General features: G+C 35.4%; 1 non-coding gene across 1 annotated transcript; it reads left to right on the forward strand.

Moving 5' to 3' along the window:
• The first annotated feature begins 3,430 nt into the window (after window positions 1-3,430).
• On the forward strand, window positions 3,431-3,541 carry LOC145637454 (small nucleolar RNA R71). Its single transcript, XR_014114237.1, has one exon. It is a non-coding gene; the product is annotated as a small nucleolar RNA R71 (small nucleolar RNA).
• The last annotated feature ends 6,482 nt before the right edge of the window (window positions 3,542-10,023 follow it).

Consider the following 10,023-nt stretch of genomic DNA (forward strand, 5'->3'; position numbering starts at 1 on the left):
TTTTTTTTTCAAACTTGAACTTGATTTTTTTTCTTTGAAACTAATAATTTTTTTTCTTTGAGTAACCTTCAAATAGAACACTTGAACATTGAAACAATTTTTTTCTCTTTTGCTTTTTTTTTTTTTTTTTTTTTTTTTTTTTTTTTTTTTCTGACATTGGAATTTTTTTCAACTTTGAACACCTTTTTAAATTTTTTTTTCCAATCAACAAAATAAGAACAACAAATAACTTCTCAAATTCACCCAAATTGTGCAAATACATAAGCATACTACAACTCCCTCACCTCACTGACTATTAGCTCCCCCAAGCCGAGCTTGGGACTAGTAACCAATGTGGCTTAAAAAGGCTTGTAATGTGACTAAATAAACAATAAAAATTCAAGGCAACAACATGGGTAGTAAGAAAGGAACAAATGTATCTAATATCATCTGAAGGCCACCTAGTAGAATAAACGCCTTCGTCCTCCTCAATGTGCATAATAATGGGTCATACAAACATTACTCAAAGTTAAAAACCAATACTCAACTTCATTGACATAGTAGGAACTAACTCACATTCCTTACCAAATCAACTAGTCAAGCACTATATTCACAAGTAGTTGGGCTTAATTGACTCATGTAAGATTTCAAGGCAATCAAACATCAAATCATGATCAACTAATCTACAATATTTATCATCACACATTCCTTACCAAACCAACTAGTCAAGCACTGTATTTACAAGTAGTTGGGCTAAATTGACTCATGCTAAGATTTCAAGGCAATCAAACATCAAATCATGATCAACTAATCTACAATATTTATCATAAATAACCAAGAATCAATACAATTTTAAATTTTTTTCATCAAGGAGCACAGGGAAGCATGATTTATAATTCAGAACGTATTTTTGGATTTTTTTTTTTTTAAAGCAATAAATCTAACTTAGAAAGCAATAAATCTAAACTAATAAAGAAATAAAATCTAGACTATGAAAGCATTATAACTAAAGTAGGCACACCAAATAAAATAAAAAGGAAATGGAAAGAAAGATTACCTATATATATAAGAAATCCCCCCCCCCCCCAAAGCTATATCAGACAATTCCTCATTGGCTTAAAGGGAAGTTAGTAATCCAAGTGACTACCCCTCATCATCAAACTCGTATCCACCACCATCCCAAACATTGTAATTAATCATCTTGGTACATTTTTGGACAAAAAAGAAATAAAGTGTTAATAAGAGAAAAGGCAAAAACGAGTCATGTTAACTATTTTGCTCATAAAGTTTTTTATACAAATGATAATTAAGTGATTCTAAATGAATTGTAAAGTATACTTGAAGAGCTTTCCAATGATAGTTCACACGGAAAATTTCGTTTAGAAACGCAAAAGTTATGGCGTTTTGAAGTTGGCTAGTTTTGCTGTCGCGATCTCGCACTCGACCGGGCACCGACCGAGCCCGTCTCCAGACTTCATTAGGTGGCTCTTTGCTGCTTGCTGCTCGAGATTTATTTTTGGCCTCGTACACCTTTGTATATGTGCTTGATTGAGCAAATGTCACACGATCGGGTGTCACTTTCTCTACGGGCTCAATTTCTGCAATTTGCTTCTTTTTTTCCACTTGTTCATCTTCAAACTTGAGCCCTACACAATTTAAATCTCTATCTATAGCATTCACTTCATCTTTCCAAGTATTAGTGTTTCCTGCGGAAGATGCAACACAAGATACCGCCTCCAAGGGATCTCTAACAAGAGCTTGGGGCTTATTAGAAAAATTATTTACATCAACCACCTCAATACTAAAACACTTTTCCTCTAACGTGGGCCTTTTAGGGACATTATTTAAATTAAAAGTGATATTATCATCCCCTACGCATAATGTAAGTTTACCACTTTTCACATCTATTATTTCTCCTGTAGTATGAAGGAATGGTCTACACAAAATAATCGAAATTTGCAAATCTTCCTCCATATCAAGAACAACAAAATCAACAGGTATATAAAATTTACCTACTCTAACAAGAACATCCTCTAAAGCACCTAAAGGGTATTTCACAGAACGATCGGCCATTTGCAGAGAAATATTGGTAGCTTTTAATTTACCCATATTTAATTTAGAGCTCACATATACTGGCATAACACTTACACTAGCACCCAAATAAAATAAATCTTTATCAATCAACAGATTACCAATATGACTTGGAATAGAAAAACTACCTGGATCTTTTAGGTTAGGCAGAGATTTATTCTGTAATATAGCACTACATTCTGCAGTAAAAGCTACTGTCTCTACCTCACTAATAGCTGTTTTTCTAGTCAGAATTTCTTTCATAAATTTAGAATATGCATGAACTCGAGTAATTAAAACTGTGAAAGGAATTGTTACCTGCAAATTATTCACAACCTTTAGAAACTTACCAAATTGCTTATCCAACTTGCTCTTTAAATATCTATAAGGGAGTGGAAGTTTGATAGCAAGACCCTGCATATCTCCACTCTTATCCTGGGGTTTATCCTATAAAATATTATTAGAAGAGTTAGTTTTACCCTATAGCCCTACAGGGCTAGTAATAACATTGTTTGGTTTAACATAATCAAGATTAGCAATTTTTGTTGTAACAGGTTCATCATCTTTGGGCATAGGAGTCCCATCATAGTGTGAACCACTCCTTAGGGTAATTGTATTTACGTATTCTGTTGGTTGTACTAGCTGTGATAGTAGGGCTCCCTATTGGCGAGTTTGTAGAGTAGAGGAAATTTGCGCAATCTGAGTATATATCATTTTATTATGTGCTATCAATGAGTCAATTTGCTCATCACTACTCTGAATCTGCTTCTGCATATTGGCTAAAATTAATTTGATTTCTGATAGGCCAGAATCAGATGGAGGAGTAACAACATGTTGTGGTCTCTGATGTGGAGGTTGGTAGTACCTCTGTTGTGGTTGTTGTACCTGTGGTGGAGGGTTAAGCACATTCGTATTATTGTACAACATATTTTGGTTATTTTTCAACCCTACATTGTAGGCGTTAGAGTATGGACTAATTTGCTTATAGGTTTGAAAAGAATTAATCTTCTCAAGTGAGCTCCTACAGTCCTGTGCCCAATGACCTACAAGACCATAATTTTCACAAAATATTGCAGAGTTAGTACCAATAGCAGAAACATTAGCAATGGAAGATGAATTAGTATTATTATTGTCTATTTTCTGGCTAATAGAGGTCAATTGTGCTTGCAAAAAGGATATAGAATCGACTTGGTGTTTTCCCTTATTTGCAAATCCTCTGGGATTCCCATATTGGGAATTATGAATAGCCATCTCTTCGACAACATTGCTCGATATATTCTCATCCAAATTCATAAATCTCTCGTTAGCTGAAGAGTCCAAAATCATTCTTGAATTATATCCAAGCCCATTGTAGAAAGCTTGGATTATTTGCCACTGTGCTAGCCCATGATGAGGGAATTCTCACTGCAAATCCTTAAATATTTCCCAAGCTTCATATAAATTTTCATCAGCTTCTTGGGAAAAATTTAGGATCAAACTCCTCAATAAAGTTGTCCTCTCTGCAGGTGTAGGCGTCGTTTGAAGTGTGCCTACGTTAAGCATGCGGTGAATATGCTTGGAACTCTTAGGAAGTGGAAATTGACATAAAAGATAAGAGACAAGGAAAGTATGGAGCCGCCAACAAGTTTTTAAGGAACTTGTAAACCGTTCACGGATAATAAAAGGCAACCACGAATAAGGACAACGATAGGCAACAACGATTGACCCGTGAAGGTTACACCCCATTCATAATCTATGAGATTACTAACTCCATATGGTTTAGAACCACGAAAGGAGGATCGGGGTTGATGGTAAGAAGTGAGTCATGGAGTCACATTCGCCCGTACTGGCCTCTACTCGATTCTTATTGTGAAAAGTATTCATGCGATCTCAAAGGCATGTAAACAAAATATTATTCAATTTCCTTCAAACTATTATTAAGCTAAATTGGTTGAATATTAATGCAACATATAATTCTAAAATATCATTATCACTTGATTAAACAACAAGATTAAATGTTGCATTAATCAAGTGTTGAATAATCTTGTTAGTGTGGAAAGGGAATATTTCTTTCCTTGAACAATAAAATAATTTGAAAATCACGACCATATTGCATGTTTAAAGGGAATATGTAAGTGAAAGTGTGGGAAGTCTAATGATGAGGATGTTTTTTATTAAAATATTTCTCTTTCTGTTTTAAAAAATATTTCTTTTCTTACCCTGTTTATGAAAAATAGCCAGTCCAATTTGGTTTGGTCCATGATAAGGTTCCAAAAATAGAGTAGTTGGATTGGGCTCGAAAAGAGTGTTCCAATGATATATTATAAGCCCAATTCCGATGAATTATGAGGAAGTTATGGATTAAATTAAATTTATCCCAATGATTTTTTAATGTGGCCTAATAATCTAGAGGAGGGCCTATTAATTATTATTCCTAAAGTGATTAGGATTTATTTTTAGTTTTCTAGGAATATCTAGAAGGTTCTTTTTAATTCTAATGAGGATAGGATTGATAATTATATTTAAATATATTTATTTAGAATAAAATATATTAAATCTGATTTCCAAAACTACTTAGATGCATAATTACCTGCAACCGGTTTGGAAAGTAATTACGTGTGGAAAAGCGCGTTGACTTTTAAATCAGCGCGAGACGACAAAGTCGTCGCCAAGCGTTGGCCTTCGTCGTCTTGCGACGAACTTGTCGTCTGGCACTAGCTCCTTTCATTTGCGAAAGGAGGTATTTTATTCCGAATAAGATTTTCTTCGATCCCATGCTATTTTTCCTATAAATAGGGGTCATATCTCCAATCACTCACAATAATCATCATCTCTTTCTCTCTCTAAAAGCTAGAAGCTTTCCTTCTCTCTCTATTATTTTTCTAAACCTTCCCTTTTACAAAATTACTCATACATTAATTCGAGACACACCTAGCCAAGTTCGAAATTGTCTTTGCCCTAGATGTGAAAGGTTTGGTATTTCTGAGGGTTTGGTCCCAAATCTCTATTTCAGTTATTTAATTTAATTGTTTGTTTATTACTTTTCCTTGAAGTTACTAAAATGTGTATTTTTTTATTAGAAAGAGGTACGAGGCATCGAAGTAAGTAATTTAATTGCTTTATTGATCTTTTGATATAGATATCATGCTTAGATTAATTTATTGATTCCTAGTATCATGTTCGGATGTTTTATTGATTTCTAGTATCATGTTTAGGGTAATAATTAATATTCCTAATATCAAGTATGATTATTGTGATGCTTCCTATTTCTTTCCTAATATCATGTTAGTATCATGTTAGGGCTAAAGCTTTAATCTTTGATGTTTATTGACATGCTAGGGTTTGTTATTAATCTTGTTAGTATCATACCTAGGATCTTGCTATTAATATTATGCTTTAACGTGATTATTTTAACTATGATTGTTATTAGGATTATAATTGTTACTATGATGATTATTATGTTTCTTGATATACTTTTATTGTTATTGCTTGGTCACACCTTTTATGCATGTTTAAAGGGAATTTTTACTTGTAATCACGCTTGATAAGATAATTAATAATCTTGTTTAGGTTAATTTGATTATAATTCAAGTGATCACCAATAATAGTTTTGTTTGTGCATTAATATTCAACCAACATAGATTAAACAAGTTTAGGGTTAATATATTGTTTGTATGTTAGTCAGAAAGCGCACACGAATACGAGAAGAATTAAGTAGAGGCCTATTTTTAGGGCAGGTTCAATCTCTTTTAGGTTGGATTTGTTCCTTCATCCCCGAACTTCCAGTCATGGTTCCAGACTTATTGGAGTTAACGATCTCTTGGATCATTAAGGGGTGTAAAATTCATCCTGTGATCGGTTTACATGTTCTTAAAACTTGTTGGCGACTCTTTTACTCTAGCTTCCTTTCCTTTGGACGCCACCATGCTTAAGCGTATGATCGCAGTGGGGCTTAAGTGTGGGATGGCTTGAAATATTCCCTACAGTTTTTTGGCGACTCCATTGGGGTGGATTTCTATTTTAATTCCTGAAATTTATTTTGTCAATGATTTAGAACGAGTGGATGAGACTCGAAAAGTACTAAGTATTTTATGTGCGTAATTTTGATTGACATTATTGGCATAAGCATAAAAAGGTTCTCATTAGATTCCGTAATGAGTAAAAAACATATGATTTTTGCACCTAGGAATCTAGGAAAATATCTTTCACAACTAAATCGAAAAAATGCTACAAAAAGAAATGGAAAATTCAAGAATAGAAAGCTGCCGAGGCATGTAGGAATTAACGCTAAGAAAACAGCGTCAGCGTCAAACGACGGTGCTGTCGCCTAGCAACAAGCTTTTCATCTGGCAAAAGTTCCAGCGTCTGGAAACGACGCTATTTTCTCGCGTTAAATTCTTCCACTACCGAGCCAGAAATCTACCTTCTTGTTTCGACTAGTTTTCTAGTACTGTCTGCTCGGTTTTACTTCCTGATTGAGTTTTTCCCTTTTTTCTGAAACCCATATGTGTTCTACATATGGACATAACCCTATGGGAATTCATGCTCCATCTACCCAATCGAACGCTCCTGGAAACGAAGGGTACATCCAAGATTGTTGAATTCATCAATCCATGGAAGCGAGTTTAACTTGCGGGGTCCTATCCACACGCGCCAACCTTTCCAAAGGTAAGGCTTCCGCGCGGTGCATCAGGAATCATAACCATGGACCCTCTTTGAGTAACCTATATCCTAAACTTTAGAAAACTAGAGCCATGGTTAGGTTGCAAACTCATTGCATCATATTGTGACTATATGACTACTTGTGCATTATTTGTTGAGCATATCTTATATGTGTTCCCCTAACCGTTTGTTTGACTTGTGAATGAGTTAAATAAATTAATTAATGACTAAAGGACTTTGATTTATTAATTAATTAATTTAAACTAATAAATATATCTAAAATCGAGTCATAATTCCTTTGAGTCAACCTGAATTTTTATTCCCGTATACTGCACAAGCATCAACTTGTTTTGGTCATAGCTAGAGTTCTAGGAAGAGTTTCGAGTCGTACAACTAATAGATCTATAGCCCTGAGTTTTATATTTAATTTGGCGTTTGTTTCGTCCCAATCAGAGTCACAGGTAAAAAGTTATGACTAAAATACTACAACCTGTCCAATTTAGTGCACATACATGAGGTCTTAACTTAGTCTTTATTTGAGTCTAGTCACATGGTCATGACACAAGTCTTAACATGTCACCTACACTCACTAGTTTAGCATAAACTTTGTGAATATGTCACCATGACCATGTCTTAGGTTCATGCATGAGTCGTCCTTTCCGTCATTTGAGTTGGGGGTACATTCTATTCCTAATTCTTCTATATATCCCCATCTACATCATCTTTCCATTCTCTACATGCTTTCTCCATATCACAATATTCATTTTTCCAACCTCCTTCAATCTATTGCATGTTGAATAGAGTTTGAGTCAAATAATTAACTGTAAATGTTCCCAATTTCCTTTCCACAGCACTTGGTCAGGGAGGGAAGGGTGATTAATCAAGGACAACACCTTTGTTCAAGTGCTACTTTTTGACAAACCAATCAGTCGGAAAAGAAAGGCTAAGAAGATAATGGCGTCTCAGGAAGAAGTTAATGAACTCAAGAAGGATGTAGCCAGCCTAACTAAATTGATGAAGAATATAGCTCTTCAAGTCAATGACCCTGTAAGGCAACAACATATGGAGCTCATGCAAGAAAGCTTGAGCAAAATATCCAATGACTATAGATTTCAGGGCATTAGTTCACAAGGGGTCTTAGTGGACAAGGAATGTTTTCCGCAAAAGTTCAATGCCAGTGACATCCCTAAGTTCAAGGCAACAGATAATCCTTACTTCCACTTAAGAGCGTTCGAGACAAAAATGAATCTTAAGGGGATAGATAAGAAATTTTTTCATACATTGTTTTCTTTATCACTTGAAACCGTTTGTCAACAATGGTTCTTTTCTCTTGATAAAGAGAAAACCTCTACTTGGGATGCTATTGTAAACGCTTTTATTGAGAGATATAAATGTAATATTCAGTCAAAACCGACTATAGACAACTTGAGATGCTAAGACAAAAAGGTAATGAAGGTTTTACTTCTTTTGTTAATAAATGGAGGGAAACCTCTGCAAAGATGATTAAGGTACCCACCAAAAAAGAATCTGTAAGGATGTTCATCAAGAACCTTCAAGACAAGTATTCGAAGCATTTGAAATATCAACACAACTTGAATACTTTCAAAACTGTCTATGACATAGGTATTGAAATTGAAGATGATCTTGCGAACAAAAAGCTACTAACAATAGCAACAACAGTGGCTAGAAAGGAAAGAAGAACGATAATCTTCCGAAAACGCCCACTCTAGTAACAATGTTAGTACCTTTTATCTCAATGAAGTCTTAGTCATGGATAATCAAGGGTCTAAAAAGTAACTAAGGAAAGATTTCAGTCCTATTGGGATGAGCTATGATACTGCCTTCGATCAACTCCATGCCAAGGGACTCATTACTCCCATTGGACCTATTCAAGATCTTACACCTGAGAAGAGATTGCCTAGTTGGAACCCAAATGCACATTGCAAATACCATCAAGGTAGGGGACATACCACTGAGAGTTGTTGGAAGATAAAAGAGGCTATCAAACATTTGATCGATAATAACAAGCTTCCCATACCTCCAGCTAGCAAGAAAAGTGAGTAATGATAAGACATAAGACAAGAGGCGAGCTTCAACGACAAGATTTCGTGACCTCTTTCTTTTATTTCTTTTATTCATTCTTTCCCCAATAAGTCTAGCATAGGCACCCTGTATTTTCCTTAGATTTACTTTGTAGATTTTTTTCTTTTTTCCCTTTTAATAAAGTGAGCATTTATCTTCTTACATATGATCATTGCATTGCATTGTGAAAAAAAAATCCATGTCGAACTAGCACAATGTATACCAATGATTTGAGGCACCCTTTGTAGCCTATCATATCATCTTCACCCATTCAATTATACAATCTTTTTTTTTTTTTTGATAAACCTCTTTGAGCCTCACCTAATGATAGGCCTTTCTTTTTTCAACCCACATCTACCTAACCTAGGGATGGGATAGTGTGCAATTTATTCAATTTTCAAAGAATAAAAGCTTGAGTGATTTTATAAAAATTTCAAAAGAATAAAATAGCAATAAAAGTATGCAAAAGGGTAAGTGTTCCAATGTCATTGATATGAACGTGTCTTTTATAAGAATACGTCTCAGATTATGTGTTGTTTTGGGTGTTTTTGTCCCTCGGGAGAGTTACGTCATAAAGATTGGTCTGGCTCGAGCTGCACCTACAAAACAACGGAGACCCTTGAAAGAGAATAAGTTAGTAACTTGAAAGAGAATAAAGAGTGCGGGGGGAATATCTCCCTATTTATTGGGTCGTTGGAAGGTGTGCCCCTATCTAGGTCACTTGACCTAGATTTTAGTGGGCTGCGCCGTTTTACGGCGCTTCTTGGAAATTGGACCCTTAAAGGCTGCAATTTCAGAAGATATCTGAAGGGGACACATGTCAGATGGCTATTGGGCCACTTGGACCAGCCTGGGTTTGACAAGTGGCCTTCTCTCATTGGTCAACATGTCTAGGGTATTTTTACCCTAAACATTTGCCCCTCACAGGGGTCAAGTGGCTGCCACGTGATGCTTGTGACACTTGTCCACCTGTGAGAGGTGAATAGTAAAAACGGCTAGTAAAATTTGAGGTATGACGGGGATGCCCCCGTTTCACCCCTCTATAAATAGAAGTTTACCCCCCCTCCCTTCTCTCACTATTTTCTTTTCTTTGACTTTCTAAAGAAAGAAAGAGAGATTCTTAGAGAGAGGTACTCTGATCCCATCTGCGTCAGATTCTCAAGATTTCTGTGTGCTCACTTACAACACTCGGTCATCTGTTTGTAGTATTTTTCAGAGCTAAAGTAAGGTAGCCGCCTGTACCATTTTTTA

The sequence above is a fragment of the Chenopodium album genome, chromosome 6 (assembly GCF_948465745.1).
Source record: "Chenopodium album chromosome 6, dcCheAlbu1.1, whole genome shotgun sequence".
Taxonomy (NCBI): Eukaryota; Viridiplantae; Streptophyta; class Magnoliopsida; order Caryophyllales; family Amaranthaceae; genus Chenopodium; species Chenopodium album.